Raw genomic sequence first — 18998 nt, 5'->3', positions numbered from 1 at the left:
GTGTTCAGTTAACATCTAATAAACCTAAACAGAATAAGTTGCAACTTAAACATATTGCGCATTTAAGCGTCATCCTGGGTCAATCCCAGAGATAAGCAAGATATAGCCTCAAGATTATATTGCTAAGCACTGCCGGTCAAAAAATAAACCATCCGCAACCGACATAGTCAGCCGTACCTTTACATACTGTGGGTCAGGAGATCGGAACAAGGATTTGTTAAATTAAACGTTCCCCCCATAAAAAAAACATGTTTAAATAAAAATATATACATTATATATATATACACACATACATACACACACACATATACATATATATATATATATATATATATATACATATACATACATACATACATACATACATACATACATAAACACATACATATACACACATACATAAACACATACATATACATACATACACATACACACATACATATATACATACATACATACACACATATATACACATATACATACACACACATACATACATATAGATACACATACGTATATATACATATATATACATACACACATACACACACACACACACACACATATACATACATATACATGTATGTATACATACCCACACAAAAAAATCATATATAAAAATATATATTTAAAGAATATGTATATACATCCATATGCACATATACACATACAAACATTCATACCCCAGAATAACAATCTACACTGATTTAAAATATACACATACATAATACTAAAATGCTAAGAGAAAATAGTAATAAAGTACAAATAGTAATTATATGTACGCACACCTACACAGACATAAGCACTACAGAGGGCTGGTGGGACTCTAGTCGGGAGAGAGGCCCACGGCCAGACAAAGGCAGAACGGCACAAAACATCAACCTGCTAACCAGGTGTCTGCCCCTCCCAACCATCACCCCCAGTCCCCTGCAAGCAATAAATAAATGGTATGGTAGTAAGAATAATGTAAGGATTGTAAAATAAATAACGAAACAAAACAAAAGTGGGGGAATATAAGTATATCCGTCCGAAGGTGTCAGTGATCAAACCTGGAAGTAAAAAATATGCATCGCTCTGAGCACAGCCGGGATGAAAGTGAATGTAACGTTAATTGAGAGCTCTGACCGCCATCCATTGGTCTGCTCAGCGTCTTACATGTTCGGTAGCCCTTGTTGAGCCCGTTTAATACGTTTTCACCCAATATGGTATAGTATGGATTCGAGTCCATGAGCAGACCCTAACACGCAATAACAAGGCACTCTAACCTGTACGGGGGATTGGTGTATATCCCCGGATAAACTTCTCTGCGTCCAAAACCGAGGAGAGCCAAATCTTCTCACCGGAAGGCGGGGTAATTCTTAGTCTTGCAGGGAAGAGTAAGGCTGGGCGAAGATGGAGTTTGTAGAGTTTGGTCATGACATCTCTGTAGTCGGCTCGATGCTTTGCCACATCGGACGCATAATCCTCATAGACACGGAATGGATGCCCTTTATGTGACAGGTTGCCCCTCATTCGAGCTTCACGCAGGATAAGATCCTTGGTCTTGAAACTGTGACAACAGATGATTACTGTGCGAGGACGTTCGCCCGGTCCAGGCACTGGGACAAGGGAGCGATGTGCGCGGTCCAGCTGGGGATCCGAATCCAAAACATCCGATCCCATTGCATCCTTCAATAGCTTGGCGAAGAAGTCGGTGGGGCGAGAGCCCGCCTCTACCTCCTCTGCCAGACCAACAACGCAAAGGTTATTACGTCTGGATCGGCCCTCCAGGTCCACCACTTTCACAGAAAGCCTCTGCACAGTATCCTGCAATGACGTGCATAGCTTCTCTAACTCGTCGATCCTACCAGCGTTGAATTCAGAAGCTTTCTCAAGGTCCACAATACTCTGGCCATGCGAAGCGACCGTTCAAATGATGCTCTCGATTTTGGTGTCCAGTTCAGCAATAGTGGCCTTAAGATCCTCAGCTATAGCAACACGTAGCTCCCCCAAAGCCCGGGTAAGTTCTGTAAGTGTCACGTTGTTGCATGTGCCTCCCGCCATGTCTGTCTCGTTGTTTAGTGGGGAGTAGGCCTCCGCTGTGGATTTATTGTCCTTTGGTCGCTTATTACTCGGCATTTTCATATAAAAAGTTACAATCTTGTATTAGAAAGAAACGTTTGTTGTAAAAAGTGCCATAAAGTAGGTTCAATTAGATTATTTCGCAAAAAAGTTGCAGGAGCCTCTCACGCACAGCCGTTCACTCCAACATGCTAGCTCCGCCCTCTGATTTGCTGGTTTTAAGCATTACACTTTAAAATAGCTATTCGATGACTGTTGCGGGGTGTTATCATCCTCCATCAGCACCGGCTTGTACCCTACCTGCCCTAAGCTCTCTCCTGGCCCCTTACACTAAGTCTGAATTTGTCCTGCTAGGTGTCCAAAACTGGGGCATGCTTAAACCACCTGACCAAGTCCTAAAGCAATGGGACTCCCTAAATCTTTCTCAGATTATTACCAATCCTACAAGGTATGACTCCAAACACCCAGAAAATGCTACTCTCCTCGATGTTATAATCACAAATAGTCCTGATAGGTACCAGTCTGGTGGTTTCTGTAATGACCTTAGTGACCACTGTTTTACAGCCTGTGTTCGTAATGGCTGCTCATTGAAACAACCTGTCCTGATTTGTCATAGACTCTTGCTAAAAACTTTAATGAGCAAGCCTTCCTTCATGACCTGGCCTCTGTAAATTGGTATAGAATCAGCTTGATCCCCTGTGTCGAACATGCTTGCTTTTGGTGAAAGGCACGGCACATGCATACTCAGGCTGACTGGCTCTCGTTCAGGCAAATGAGAAATAAGTGCACACAGACTATCCGGAAAGCCAAAGTTAGTTACTTTAAGGAGCAGTTCTCACTCTGTGGGTCTAACCCCAAGAAGTTCTGGAAAACGGTTAACTTCTTTGGGATAGGGGGCAGCATGTTCACTTTTGGATGAATAGCGTGCCAATCCTAAAGATTGATTCTATACTTAGTTTGACAAGTTTCTTCGACTTGTAATTTAACTTTTTGAACTTTTCGTCCAACTGGACCTGAACGAGCTTTTGGATTTGTTTACCAAACACCCTAGCAAAATAAGCTATTTGGACATAAATGATGGACATTATCAAACAAAACAAACATTTATTGTGGAACTGCGATTCCTGGGAGTGCATTCTGATGAAGATCATCAAAGGTAAGTGAATATTTATAATGTTATTTATGACTAATGTTGACTGCGCAACATGGCAGATATTTATTTTGGCTGGTTTGGGCTCTGAGCGCCTTTCTCAGATTATGCTTTTTCCGTAAAGTTGTTTTGAAATCTGACACAGCGGTTGCATTAAGGAGAAGTGTATCTAAAGTTCCATGCATAACACTTGAATTTTCATCAACATTTATAAGTATTTCTGTGAATTCATGTGGCTCTCTGCAATATCACTGCATGTTTTGGAACTACTGAACATAACACGCCAATGTAAAATAAGATTTTGGGATATAAATATGAACTTTACCGAACAAAACATACATGTATTGTGTAACATGAAGTCCTATGAGTGTCATCTGATGAAGATCATCAAAGGTCAGTGATTAATTTGATCTCTATTTGTGCTTTTTGTGACTCCTCTCTTTGGCTGGAAAAATGGCTGGGTTTTTCTGTGAGTTGGTGGTGACCTAACATAATTGTTTGTGGAGCTTTCGCTGTAAAGCATTTTTTAAATGAGACACTGTCGCTGGATTAAGGATACTTTTATCTTTAAAATGGTGCCTAATACTTGTATGTTTGAGAAATTAGATTTATGAGATTTCTGTTGATTTGTATTTGGCGCCCCGCTAGCGAAACCCCAGTCCTAGACAGGTTAAAGACCTGGAGAATAAACCCTCCTCACAGCTGCCCATGTCCCTTAAAGTTGATGATTTAGTTGTTACTGACAAGAAGCACATGGCTGAACTCTTTAATCACCACTTGATTAAGTCAGGATTCCTATTTGACTCAGCCATACCTCCTTGCCCGTCCAACATCTCCCACCCCTTCTAATGCGACTAGCCCCGATCTCTCTCTTTTTCCCTTGCCCGCTACAAAGTTTCTCCCTGCAGGTGGTCACTGAGTCCGAGGTGCTAAAGCAGCTTCTTAAACTTGACCCAAAAAAAACATATCAGATGGTTTAGACCCTTTCTTCTTTTTGGTTGCTGCCCCTATCATCGCCAAGCCTATCTCTGACCTTTTTATCCTGTCTCTCCTCTCTCGGGAGGTTCCCATTGCTTGGAAGGCAGCCACGGTTAGTCCTTTATTTAAAAGGGGAGATCAAGCTGAACCCAACTATTTCTATTTTTGCCCTGTTTTTCAAAAATGTTGGATAAACTTGTCAATAATCAACTGACTGGCTTTCTTGATGTCTGTAGTATTCTCTCTGGTATGCAATCTGGTTTCCGCTCAGGTTATGGATGTGTCACTGCAACCATTGCCCTTATTCAAAGGAATGTTGTGCTACTATTTTTATTGACTTGGCCAAAGCTTTTGATATGGTAGACCATTCCATTCTTGTAGACCGGCTAAGGAGTATTGGTGTCTCTGAGGGGTCTTTAGCCTGGTTTGCTAACGACCTCAAAGAGTGCAGTGTATAAAGTCAGAACATCTGCTATCTCTGCCATTGCCTGTCACCAAGGATGTTTCCAAGGCTCGATCCTAGGTCCCACGCTCTTCTCAATTTACATCAACAACATAGCTCAGGCCGTAGGAAGCTCACTCATCCATTTATATGCAGATGATACAGTTTTATACTCAACTGGCCCCTCCCTGGATTTTGTGTTAAACACTCTACAACAAAGATATCTTAGTGTCCAACAAGCTTTCTCTGCCCTTAATGAACACATATAGGGATTGTAAAATTCCCATGACAGGGACACATTCCGGACAAACAATTAAGATGTGACTTGAAATTAAAAATAAACATATTTCACCCCCCAAAAAGGTTACAGAGGGACTTTAGACTTTCTGACTCAAGTTCTCCTCTTTCCCAGAAGGCAGCATGAATCCTGGGACTCACAGTTGGTCGGACTCTGGACTTTCCTCTTCTGACTGGGGTTGGACTAGGTGGATGTGCTGGGCTGCTCCTCCTTAACCACCACCTCATTCCGGAAGAAATGTACAAGGTGAGAGCAGTAGACTAGACTGCTAAGTTCCTATACACACACCCGCCCACTCACAGTTTAAGCAAGTTACATCCTATCAACCACGGACCCACGCCGACGTCTTTTAGATGTTTGTTTTTTTGTCCGTTTTGTCCCCTTTTTAATTGGGGAGGGGGTCTGGATTGGACTAAATCGGTTAAGGAATGTGCTGGTTAAGGAATGTGTGTGGTTGCTCCATGCACGACATCTCTGTCCTACTACAGCGGAAAAACCGCAGTAACTCCTCATCGGTCAGAAAATCCATTGGCGCAGACGCAACTGCAACTATTCAATACAGTTTTCTTTGTCGAAACAAAATCCAATATTTACCAGGTCACTGAATATTATTAATAGTTGAATAATGAACGATCCTGTTCATATTGGGTATATATACACTGATAAATGAAAGTATGATTGACATTATGAAGACTATTTACATTTCAATACAGGCCCCGGGCGGATTGATTCATTCAGACGAATGCACATACCAATAGACGCGCATTTGGAAGAAGGACGTAGAGGACGTAATGAAAACATTTTCAACTGTAGGCCAACAAGTTCTTATTAAAGTTATTTTCGAAGATAAAATAGATATTCCGCAAGCACTGAAGTACGCTTCAAGTGATGTTTGGAAAGTGAAAGTGTTCATGTGATTTCATATGAGCCACAAGGGGAGAGGCTATAGATTTTTTAACTCATTCTATATGCCCCGTGGCCCCGTGGACCCTCCTTTGTTCGGAAGTAATTTAGCCGTTGTAGCCATTGGCGAAAGGGTTGACAGGTCTCGCTGAAATGTCTAGGCCAAATACCACTCAACACTGGACCACAAGGCCTGTAAGCGAGGAGTTGCCTCATTTAGCCAATAAACCCTTTCCCCATAACGTTTTCTAGCGAATAAAGAAAGAATATCAACATAACTTGTAACGACAGAAGAAGCAAAATACGGTTTTCCATCAAAACAATCATTCTTGAAAGCTAACTTGATAAACAAAGGAATTTAAATGATAATTATTCCTCATTAAACACCCCAGATCATTTTCCATCAATTAATGTCGATTTAACTGCTGTGATTGTAAATAAAAACGTATGACATGTGCATAACTATAGATACATCCGACAGGAGTTTGTTTGAGCGATTAAAGTTGGACAGAGGATCTCGAAGTCTCTGTAAAATAAATACTTGGACAAAATTTTTAAACGAATGTTAGGCAAATTTCTGGCAATTATGATTTTATTATGTGCCAGATTTTAAGACTACAAACCGTTATAAATGGCCAATTTTCGAGATTGACTTGTCATTTCAATAGGAATAGGCTAGGCCTACTGACAAAAATCTGGGATTATATTGTAATTGAACTTTGCCATAGTTTGGTTAGATAGATGCAGGTAGCCTACAGCCCCTGATCGGCATACATCTAATTTCAGATAGCCTACAGTAAACTAGACAAGATGCAGGCAAGATGTAAAATGAACGATTTATCAGCTTGCTTGGTTCACAGACTGATTTATTATTGTTATGATAGTAAAATATGCACCAGAGCAGAAGAAACATGTGGTTGAGTCATTAAAACTCTTTTTTTCAACCACTCCACAAATTTCTTGTTAACAAACTATAGTTTTGGCAAGTGTGTTAGGACATCTACTTTGTGCATGACACAATAAGTTTTCCAACAATTGATTACAGACAGATTATTTCACTTATAATTCACTGTATCACAATTCCAGTGGGCCAGAAGTTTACATACACTAAGTTGACTGTGCCTTTAAACAGCTTGGAAAATTCCAGAAAATGATGTGGCTTTAGAAGCTTCTGATAGGCTAATTGACATAATTTGAGTCAATTGAAGGTGTACCTGGGGATGTATTTCAAGACCTACCTTCAAACTCAGTGCCTCTTTGATTGACATCATGGGAAAATCAAAAGAAATCAGCCAAGACATCAGAAAAGAAATGTAGACCTCCACAAGTCTGGTTCATCCTTGGGAGCAATTTCCAAACACCTGAAGGTACCACGTTCATCTGTACAAACAATAGTGCGCAAGTATAAACACCACAGGACCACCCAGCTGTCATACCACTCAGGAAGGAGAAGCGTTCTGAGATTAACGTACTTTGGTGTGAAAAGTGCTAATCAATGCCAGAACAAATGCAAAGGACAGTGTGAAGATGTTGGAGGAAACAGGTACAAAAGTATCTATATCCAGAGTAAAACAAGTCCTACATCGACATAACCTGAAAGGCCGCTCAGCAAGGAAGCAGCCACTGCTCAAAAACCGCCATAAGAAAGCCAGACTACGGTTTGCAACTGCACATGGGGACAAAGATTGTAATTTTTGGAGAAATATCCTCTGGACTGGTGAAACAAAAATATAACTGTTTGGCCATAATGACCATCGTTATGTTTGGAGGAACAAGGGTGGGGATCTTGCTAGCCGAAGAACACCATCCCAACTATGAAGCACGGGGGTGGTAGCATCATGTTGTGGGGGTGCTTTGCTGCAGGAGCGACTGGTGCACTTCACAAAATAGATGGCATCATGAGGCATGAAAATTACGTGGATATATTGAAGCAACATCTCAAGACATCAGTCAGGAATTTAAAGCTTGGTCGCAAATGGGTCTTCAAAATGAACAATGACCCCAAGCACACTTCCAAAGTTGTGGCAAAATGGCTTAAGGACACCAAAGTCAAGGTATTGGAGTGGCCATCACAAAGCCCTGACCTCAATCCTATAGAAAATTTGTGGGCAGAACTGAAAAAGTGTGTGCGAGCAAGGAGGCCAATAAACCTGATTCAGTTACACCAGCTCTGTCCGGAGGAATGGGCCAACATTCATCCAACTTATTTTGGGAAGCTTGTGGAAGAATACCCAAAACGTTTGACCCAAGTTAAGCAATCTAAAGACAATGCTACCAAATACTAATTGAGTGTATGTAAACTTCTGACCCACTGGTAATGTTAGTTAAAGAAATAAAAGCTGAAATAAATTGTTCATTCTCTCTACTATTATTCTGACATTTCACATTCTTAAAATAAAGTGGTGATCCTAATTGACCTAAAACAGGGAATTGTTACTAGGATTAAATGTCAGGAATTGTGAAAAACTGTGGTAGGCAAAGTGATCGTGCTGGGTGAAAATTATATGCAACGTTTTACCATTGCAACATTTGATATAGGCTACAGTCACATTCACCATGGTTGTGTGTTACATATAGAGTTCACAGATGGCAATGCCTCATCGCAATTGGTTATTCCCCATAATTTGCAACAATGTCAATGAGCCTCATCACTATCTTTCATTTGCTGTACCTCAAACTGTTGTTATTACCCGCTGAGATAAAATGTTATGAGTTGATTTTACTCCTGGGTCAGAGTTTGTCTGATCAAATCAAATCGTATTGGTCACATGCCTATGGTTTGCAGATGTTATTGCGAGTGGAGAGAAATGCTTATGCTTCTAGATCTGACATTGCAGCAGTATCTAACAGGTAGTACCCTCCACTCAGTACTTTTGTTAAACAGAAAACCCAAACATATGTCAGCAGATCCACAAGGTCTGCGATGAGAGGTGATTATGTAGTTCCCCTCTTAGAACCCCCCATCCCAGATCCGGTATATTTGTCATCAGCAACGCTGAATAGCATAGTGCAACAGTAAAATAATATTACTAGAAAATATTAATATTCATGAAATCACAAGTGAAATATAGCGAAACACAGCTTAGCCTTTTGTTAATCACTCTGTCGTCTTAGATTTTGAAATTATGCTTTACAGCGAAAGCAATACAAGTGTTTGTGTAAGTTTATCGATAGCATAACAAAATAATAAGTACACCTAGCATCAGGTAACTTGGTCACGAATATCAGTTCTGTTATACTCACAGACAATATTTTTACAGTTTTGGAAACTTTAGAGTGTTTTCTATCCTAAACTGTCAATTATATGCATATTCTAGCATCTGGTCCTGAGAAATAGGCCGTTTACTTTGGGAACGTTATTTTTCCAAACATAAAAATAGTGCCCCTTAGCTTCAAGAGGTTTTTAAGGAAAAACACCTTTAGTCAATCTGCTTCCTCTGTTAGAGCTTCCCATGTTTGGACTACATTGCCATCAGACACATAACTGCACCACCGATCACACTTTCACAAAAAAACATGAAGACATGGCTGAAGGCCAATCAGATTTGTGAACATAATCCCTAGTTGTGTATTGCCACTTTCCATATTGTCTGTAGCTTATGAGGTGTGGAAACACTTTGTTGCTTTTATGGATTTTGTCTTGTTGCATTTTGTGCTATGTTGCTCTGTCTGCATGCTACGTCTTGCTTGTCCTATGTTGCTCTATGTGTGCTCACTGCTCAATGATTGTCTGTATTGTTATTGTAATTGTTTTTAATAACCTGCCTAGGGACTGTGGTTGAAAATAAGACGGCTGGCTAAAACCATCACTTTTACTGAAACGTTGATTAATGTGCACTGTCCCTTTAAAAATAAACTGAAACTCAATACAATTCCACAACAAAAACCTAATACACACAATCTAGTAAGGAATGGGATAAGAATAAATTTGTATAAAATATATGGATGAGCAGTGACAGAGCAGCTAAGATGCAATAGATAGTAAATAATAGATAGTGAAGGATACAGTATACAGTATTTATATATGAGATGAGTAATGCGAGGTGTGTAAACATTAAAGTTGCATTATTAAAGTGACTAGTGTTCCATTTGTGGCCAACACAAGTGGCCAATGATATCAAGTCTGTAGGTAGGCAGCCGCCTCTCTGTGCTAGTGGTGGCTGTCTAAGGATCAGATAGTTTGCCTCTGGTGATGCATTGTGCAGGCCGCACCACCCTCTGGAGAGCCCTGTGGTTGTGGGCGGTGCAGTTGCCGTACCAGGCGGTGATACAGCCTAACAGGATGCTCTCAATTGTGCACCTGTAAAAGTTTGTGAGGGTTTTCGGTGACAAGCCCAATTTTTTAAGCCTAAAACTTTTTCAGTATATTCGCCTTGCCATGATTAATGCTTTCAGTTTTGCGCGAATGCTGCCATCAATCCACGGTTTCTGGTTAGGGAAGGTTTTAATAGTCACATTGGGTACAACATCTCCTATACACTTCCTTATAAACTCGCTCACAGAGTCAGCGTATATGTCAATGTTATTCTCTGAGGCTACCCGGAACATATCCCAGTCCACGTGATCGAAGCAATCTTGAAGCGTGGAGTCCGATTGGTCAGACCAGCGTTGGATAGACCTAAGCATGGGTGCTTCCTGTTTTAGTTTCTGCCTATAAGAGGGGAGCAACAAGATGGAGTCATGGTCGGATTGGCCAAAAGGACGGTGGGCCTTGTATGCATCGCCGAAGTTAGAGTATCAATGGTCGAGCATGTCACTCGCCCGTGTACCGCAATCGATATGCTGATAGAATTTAGGTAGCCTTGTGCTGCCATCCTGTTAGAAGGTAACAGATTATTTTATTACAATGGTTAAATTGGATTTTCATTGTGTTCAATGGTGTTATTTACCCCCTAGTGGATGTTTCTGGTACTTAGAAAAACTACGCAAACAGGAAGTAGAGAATTTGTTCTGCACGCATAGAAGCAGCTACAAACAACGCTACGGTGCAGGTCTTTCAGTGTAGTTATTTCTTGTCACGCTTCAGCCTTGGAAAATATTTGTTTGTAAGTTCGATTCAAGCATTTAGCTAATGAGGATAATCTTGTTATTGATAGAGTTGCTTACATATCAATGTTGGTTGGTTGCATTTATTCACAAATTGCAATGCCTTTAATGTATGTCGTTAGCTGTATTACTTTGCTCGTGTGTCATGCAAACGATTTGTAAAATATACAATACTGTAGTTTTGTTACTGTTTCTAGTGTAATATGCTTTGTTATTCTACATAAATGGTTGTACATTATTAGAGTAATGAAAGGAGCCAATTACCATATGAGTAACAATTAGCTATATGGTTTGGCATCATGCCAGATGCATGGTACCTTAGCACGTGCTTTGTATTTATGCAACTTCAAATGTATAATGTACAGCTACAGTATGTCGGTGTGAATTGAATACTAAAGTATATTCTTTTCTGTATTTTGCAGTTTCACAACATAAATGTTTTCAATATATTCATTCAAGAAAAGTCACGCCTTGGGAGTTTTATTGAAGACTTAGTTGTTAGCTATCTGTCTAGTTTTGCATGGGAACGCAACTCAAGGGCAGAATAGTGAAAAAACATCATCACAGCGGGCTCAAGCTCAAGAATAACCACACACGGTGGTTTTGTTTCTACGTTTATCAGCCAACAAAGCCTCTTATCCTAGGGAAGACCATCAGTCTACGATGCAACAACCAGAGCCAGGTGTTCAACAGAGAGAGATGGAAGAGCCTCTTCAGCACATTGGGACCAAGTCTCAATCTACAAGATCAAGGTCATCAAAACAGTCAAGCAGATCCTCAACGGCGAGTTCTGCAGCCATCAAAGCACGCGCCAAGGCAGACGCAGCACATGCACAAGTCTCCTATGCTGAGAAGGAAGCTTCTGTGATTAAACAAAAGGCAGAAATAGAGGCCAGCTTGTTGAAGCAAAAAGCTGACCTCGAGGCAAGTTTATATGTTCTCCAAGTTGAGAGAGCAGCTGCTGCTGCGTTGGCTGAAGCTGCAGCCTTTGAAGAAGCTGTAGGATCAGAACGCAGAGAGCTTCGCAAAGAACTAGACACAGGGACACAGCCCTTAAGTCCATGTGAGTATGTGCAACAACGTGCTAGGCCCTACTTTGCTGAACTTCCATTTGAAGTGGAGAAACAAGAGCTTAGTGTTGACCCAGCTACATGCCATACTCCAGTAAGTAGCAAACAACAGAACATGAGCAGAGACTCTCCGTTCAAAAGAAATGAACAGCAGCATGGTGGAAATGGAAAGCAAGCCCACTTCCAGTCACACACACAAAACTTCCCTGAGTCACAAGTGGCACCAGACCTCATCAAGTACCTCCTACGTCGTGAGATGGTGAGTTCTCTCTCTAGGCAAGTAGTGTGGCCTGCAATTTATCACAATATATACTTCAGGCGAGCAAAATCTAGAGACTTCCTTAGAATTCGTGAATCAGCTGTTGTTTACAAATATGCATAGACTGCCCCCCCCCCCCTCGTCTTACCGGAGTGTGCTGTTCTATCTTGCTGGTGCAGTATATATCCCGCTAGCTGAATATCCATGTCGTCATTCAGCCACGATTCTGTGAAACGTAGGATATTACAGTTTTTGATGTCCCGTTGGTAGGATATTCGTGATCGTACCTCGTCTAATTTATTGTCCAAAGATTGCACGTTGGCGAGTAGTATTGACGGCAATGGCAGTTTTCCCAGTCGCCTTCTCCGGGTCATGACCAGGCATCCGACTCTTTGTCCTCTGTACCTGCGTCGCTTACTCTTGCAAATAACGGGGATATCGGCCCTGTGGGGTGTTTGTAGAATGTCTTGTGCGTCGTCCTGAACCTTGCTGTTGGGAAACCACATTAGTGTCCAACTTTAAGCAGTTGAAGATGCATCTCCCCTGACTTTGTGCTATATAAGCTAGTGACAACCCTGCAGCAGGGTGATGACTCTGTCACTTCCTGTCTCTCATGGAAAGTCTCTGTAGCAGGGCGATGACTGTGTCCTGTTGAGAGGAGTTCATCTCCAAAGCCATGGTCATCCTACCCAGGGACTCAGCCATGCGCACCTCCCTCTAGTACCACCTCTCCCGGGCCTCCGCCCTGCCACAACGCACCTGCTCCTCCTGTCTCCTCAGAAAGTCCTAGAGCAGGGATGTGCTTTCCTTCTCTTGCCTCTGCTGCTGGGCTAGAAAGTTGGTAATGGAGGAGCCCTGGGAGGTGGAGCAGAAGTGACGGCGGATATGACGGGACCGGAGCAGGGCAGGGGTTAGGCTGTAGAGTGGGAGGGAGGAGCGGACAGGGGTGGGATCTGACAAAGGTGTAGAGATGGAGGGAACGGGCGTGGGGTAGTGGAAGTGAGGAGAGGAACTGGGGTGAGCTTCGGAATGCAGGCGGTGATGAGGTTCCCATGGGGAAGGAGGAGAGGCTTCTGCATGCTGGTTACTAGGGTTGGGCTGCTGGTGGTCTCCATGCCAATGGTGTCACCAAGCATGTCATTCATCATCTTATGAGAGAGACAGAGACAGACAGACAGATAGAGAGCAAGAGAATGTTGAGATAAGAGGGTCTTGTATTGAGGTGTTTTGACTATGATAATGTGGTTCAAATTCGCTAGTTAGCTAACCAACTAACAACTGTCACAATGTATTTATTTATTGTTTATTGTGCAGACGAAAATATAGTTTTAATAATCCTATGATTTTAAGACAACTGTTTGTTTTGCTCACATCAATACAATTCTGATATTTCATTATAGATTGTAATAGTAGTTCTAAACTGTGCAGACTTTTTCCTGTTTCTCCAGTTTTTGCCTCCAGCACCTTTGCTAGCTAATCAGCTCTGGCTGTGCAGTAGATTCTGCTATTATCTACTAATATTTCTCAAGTTAAGGTTCCCGTGAGACAAGACTGAAATATATGTTATCTCTGTGATTATACAGTACCAACTACTTACACAGAAATAGGCTGCCTATGTGGCTGTTTCTCTCAATGCTTATGACGAGGGAAAAGTTTTAGTCTTTCAATTAGATATAAAGACATTTGCATACAAACCCCAACATCAGCCACTGTTGCAGTATTTGCATTCTCTGACCTGTGGCTTCACAACAAGCTGAAGGTGGTTGCATTATTTATGGTTGCATTATTTACTAAGCATGTCTGTGCAGCGCTGCTGCGCATCTCTGGGAAGAGATTCACTGCTGGCAATTGTGGTGACGATACCAGTGTGCACAGGCCTTGCACGAGGGCAGAGATGCAACGCAGACCCTGATCAAACTGCCACTTTCCTTAGATTCCTACTGCTCCGATGGCCAAGTGGTTTAAGCATTGGAAATATGCTCCATTGTTGTCTCCCCGTACAGTTTCTAAAACTGCTCGCAGCACATTGACAAACCAGTCTTTATTTGTAACATAGCATTGGTGACTTGATATTGATGAAGTGCTTAATGCATAGACTTTTCCTTTGATTCAAGAGCTCAGAATATGTATTCCTTGAAAAACAGTCCAAATTGGCTCTTTCAGTAGATAGTCGAGTCTTTACAGAAGTAAAATGTACAGAATGAGATAGCCGACTGGTTAAGAACTGGTTTTTAAAATACCATGCTGTGATGGCCAAGTGGTTAAGGCGTTCGACTTGAAATCCAATGGGGTCTCCACATATCCTTGGTGACATGATATGGATAATGTCCTTAATACATGGAATTGTCCAGTGATTCAGGTGCTCAGAGTATATCTGCCTTGACAAACAGTGGACTTGAAATCCAATGGGGTCTCCCCGCGCAGGTTCGAACCCTGCTCACAGCGCTTTGACAAACCAGTCTTTATTTGCAACATGTCATTGGAGAGTTGGTATGGATAATGTGTGCTAAATGCATGGACTTGTCCTTTGATTCAGGTTCTCAGAGTATATCTGCATTGACAAACAGTTCAAATAGTCTCTTCATTACAGAGACTGTTGTTTGTATTAGATTTAAGATGGAAATTTTGAGAGACAGGTCGGTATGTCCTCAGACTTGAAACCCCATTGGGTCTCTCTGCTCTTTTTAAAATCTTATTCTCAGTGAATAGTCCACTTGTACTTTCTCTGCACATAGGTTTTTGACTTGCACATTAAACTTCCAACCTTCACAGCTTTGGAAAGGACCGAGGTTACTTGGTGCAATAAGATCAAAATGTTGTGCCATCAAGTTTACCATTTTTCACCAATGATGTCTGTTTCCAAATCCCAATACTTGCATTCCAACAGCTGCAATGGCCAAGTTCTTTAGACGTTGGACCTGAATTTCAATGGAGTCTCCCCACCCATGTTCTTAACTTGCTTGAAGCATATAGCCCACTTCTGCTTTCTCCTCATCAATTTCCTTAGATTCCTACTGCTGTGATGGCTAAGTGATTTAAGCATTGTAATTGAAGTCCAATGTATTCTCCCTGTACAGTTTTCAACTCTGCTTACTAGGTGATGATAAAGTAGACCTTTAATAATTGGGTCTATCTCCTTTCAATTTAAATTGTCCTTACTTTATGTGCTCGTCCAACGATTGAAGTGCTTAGAAAATAGCTTCTTTTTTTTTACTTTGCTTGAAAAAAAAATCCAACTGGGCAGTTGAATTTGGATACTTTTGTCCTTGTGTGAGGTACCTCAGAAAGCTGTGATTGCAGAATGGTTAAATCGTTGGACTCAAAATCCATGGGGGTTGCCCAGTGCAGGTTTGAACCCTGCGAGCAGCGCTTTGACAATCCAGTCTTTAACTGTAACATGTCATTGGGGACTTGATATGGATAATGCTTGGACATGTCCTTTGATTCAAGTGCTCAGAATTGATCTTCCATGACAAATGTTTCAATTAGGCTCTTCAATAGCAATAATCTGGTCACTTTTGAGGTAAAATGGACAGAACGAGATAGCGGACTGGTTAAGGGTCTGTCGATAACAGGAGAAGCTTTGATGGCCGAGAGGTTAAGGCGTTGGACTCGAAATCCAATGGGGTCTCTCCGCGTAGGTTCGAACCCTGCTCACAGCTTCTTGACAAACAATTCTTTATTTGCAACATATCATTGGAGACTTGATATGGATAATGTGCTTAATGCATGGACTTGTCCTTTGATTCAAGTGCTCAGAATATGTTTTCCTTGACAAACAGTTCAAACAGGCTCTTCAGTAGAAGGTCTAGTCTTTACAGAAGTAAAATGTACAGAATCAGATAGCCGACTGGTTAAGGACTGGTTTTTAACATAGCAAGCTGCGATGGCCGAGTGGTAAAGGCGTTGGACTTGAAATCCAATGGGGTCTCCCCGCGCAGGTTTGAACCCTGCTCACGAGCTTTGACAAGCCAGTCTTTATTTGCAACATGTCATTGGAGACTTGATAAGGATAATGTGTGCTAAATGCATGGACTTGTCCTTTGATTCAGAGTATATCTGCATTGACAAACAGTTCAAATAGGCTCTTCAGTAGAAAGTCTTGTATTTACAGAAGTAAAATGTACAGAATCAGATAGCCGCCTGGTTTTTAATGTAGCAAGCTGTGATGGCCGAGTGGTTAAGACTTGAAATCCAATGGGGCTCCCCGCGCAGGTTCGAACCCTGCTCACAGCGCTTTGACAAACCAGTCTTTATTTGCAACATGTCATTGGAGACTTGATATGGATAATGTGTGCTAAATGCATGGACTTTGATTCAGGTGCTCAGAGTATATCTGCAATGACAAACAGTTCAAATAGGCTCTTCAGTAGAAGGTCTAGTCTTTACAGAGGTAAAATGTACAGAATCAGATAGCCGACTGGTCCTTAGACTGGTTTTTAACTCTGCGATGGACTTGAAATCCAATGGGGTCTCCCCGCGCACGTTCGAACCCTGCTCACAGCGCTTTGACAAACCAGTCTTTGCAACATGTCATTGGAGAAATGCATGGACTTGTCCTTTGATTCAGGTTCTCAGAGTATATCTGCATTGACAAACAGTTCAAATAGTCTCTTCAGTACAGAGACTGTTGCTTGTATTAGATTTATGATGGATATTCTGAGAGACAGGTCGGTATGTCCTCAGACTTGAAACCCCATTGGGTCTCTCTGCTCTTTTTAAAATCTTATTCTCAGTGAATAGTCCACTTGTACTTTCTCTGCACATAGGTTTTTGACTTGCACATTAAACCTGCAACCTTCACAGCTTTGGAAAGGACCGAGGTTACTTGGCGCAATAAGATCAAAATGTTGTGCCATCAAGTTTACCATTTTTCACCAATGATGTCTGTTTCCAAATCCCAATCCCTTTACTTGCATTCCAACAGCTGCAATGGCCAAGTTCTTTAGACGTTGGACCTGAATTTCAAAGGGGTCTCCCCACCCATGTTCTTAACTTGCTTGAAGCATATAGCCCACTTCTGCTTTCTCCTCATCAATTTCCTTAGATTCCTACTGCTGTGATGGCTAAGTGATTTAAGCATTGTAATTGAAGTCCAATGTATTCTCCCTGTACAGTTTTCAACTCTGCTTACTGGGTGATGATAAAGTAGACCTTTAAGTGCTGGTGCAATGATTGAAGTGCTTAGAAAATTGCTTTTAAAAAATCTTGGCTTGAAAAAAAATCCAACTAGGCAGTTGAATTTGGATACATGTGTCCTTGTGTGAGGTACCTCAGAAAGCTGTGATTGCAGAATGGTTAAATCGTTGGACTCAAAATCCATGGGGGTTGCCCAGTGCAGGTTTGAACCCTGCGAGCAGCGCTTTGACAATCCAGTCTTTAATTATAACATGTCATTGGGGACTTGATATGGATAATGCTTGGACATGTCCTTTGATTCAAGTGCTCAGAATTGATCTTCCATGACAAATGTTTCAAGTAGGCTCTTCAATAGCAATAATCTGGTCACTTTAGTGGTAAAATGGACAGAACGAGATAGCGGACTGGTTAAGGGTCTGTCGGTAACAGGAGAAGCTGTGATGGCCGAGAGGTTAAGGCGTTGGACTCGAAATCCAATGGGGTCTCCCCGTGCAGGTTCGAACCCTGCTCACAGCGCTTTGACAAACAATTCTTTATTTGCAACATGTCATTGGAGACTTGATATGGATAATGTGCTTAAAACCCCTTGCTCCTACTTGAGACGTCTGCGTCTCACGTAGGCACCTGGAAATGCAAATGCGCTACGCTAAATGCTAAATGTACTCGTTAAAACTCAAACGTTCATTAAAATATACATGTAGGGTATTGAATTAAAGCTACACTCGTTGTGAATCTAGCCAACAAGTCAGATTTTTAAAATGCTTTTCGGCGAAAGCATGAGAAGCTATTATCTGATAGCATGCACCCCCCAAAATACCAGCACGACACGTAAACAACAGATTTTGCAGTAGCCGGCGCTACCCAAAACGCAGAAATAAAATATAAAACATTCATTACCTTTGATGATATTCTTTGTTGGCACTCCTATATGTCCCATAAACATCACAAATTGGTATTTTTCCCGATTAAATCCGTCCATGAATGCCCAAAATATCCATTTGTATGGCCTGTCTGCATCACAAAAAAAGCTCTCTTCCAACACGCAACGTCATGTTTAAAAATGATATAAGTTGCCTATATTCTTTGACAAAAAACTTCAACCTACTTTTATAACCCAACTTCAGGTATTTGTAAACGTTAATAAGCGATCAAATTGATCACTGGGCGATCTGTATTCAATAGCAGCTACAAAAGAAAACAGTGTTCATTTTTCAATCTTCCAAAATCGATTGAGGTAGGCTGGATGGAATCAAGGATCTATTCGTAATGTCTCAATGGATTTTTGTCAATGAAAATTACGTTTTTGGCGACATCGTGTGGAAGCTGTAGGAATTGCATCCGTCTCCATATTAAATTTGGTTTCCTTTAAATAATCCATGAAAGGGGCGCATGGATACTTTTTTCAGATTTCAGTGAGCAGTTTTTCTTGCGCTTTTCGATGAAACACACTCTCTGTTATAGTCACAGCCGTGATTTAACCAGTTTTAGAAACTTCAGAGTGTTTTCTATCCACACATACTAATCATATGCATATACTATATTCCTGGCATGAGTAGCAGGACGCTGAAAAGTTGCGCGATTTTTAACAGAATGTTCGAAAAAGGAGGGGGTAGGATAAAGAGGTTCATGCATGGACTTGTCCTTTGATTCAA

General features: G+C 41.4%; 4 non-coding genes across 4 annotated transcripts; all 4 read left to right on the top strand.

Annotated features, from left to right (window-relative positions):
- The first annotated feature begins 14450 nt into the window (after positions 1 to 14450).
- trnas-uga (transfer RNA serine (anticodon UGA)) lies at positions 14451 to 14652 on the top strand. The gene is made up of 2 exons: positions 14451 to 14487; positions 14608 to 14652. It is a non-coding gene; the product is annotated as a tRNA-Ser (tRNA).
- Positions 14653 to 15787: 1135 nt separating this feature from the next.
- On the top strand, positions 15788 to 15869 carry trnas-cga (transfer RNA serine (anticodon CGA)). Its single transcript has one exon. It is a non-coding gene; the product is annotated as a tRNA-Ser (tRNA).
- A 218-nt stretch (positions 15870 to 16087) lies between these two features.
- Positions 16088 to 16170, top strand: trnas-uga (transfer RNA serine (anticodon UGA)). Its single transcript has one exon. It is a non-coding gene; the product is annotated as a tRNA-Ser (tRNA).
- Positions 16171 to 17780: 1610 nt separating this feature from the next.
- trnas-cga (transfer RNA serine (anticodon CGA)) lies at positions 17781 to 17862 on the top strand. Its single transcript has one exon. It is a non-coding gene; the product is annotated as a tRNA-Ser (tRNA).
- Positions 17863 to 18998: the final 1136 nt, after the last annotated feature.

The sequence above is a fragment of the Oncorhynchus clarkii genome, chromosome 12, assembly GCF_045791955.1.
Source record: "Oncorhynchus clarkii lewisi isolate Uvic-CL-2024 chromosome 12, UVic_Ocla_1.0, whole genome shotgun sequence".
In the NCBI taxonomy this organism is placed as follows: Eukaryota; Metazoa; Chordata; class Actinopteri; order Salmoniformes; family Salmonidae; genus Oncorhynchus; species Oncorhynchus clarkii.
The sequence above is the reverse complement of the archived record's forward strand: the minus strand, read 5'-3'. Positions and strand labels throughout refer to the sequence as shown.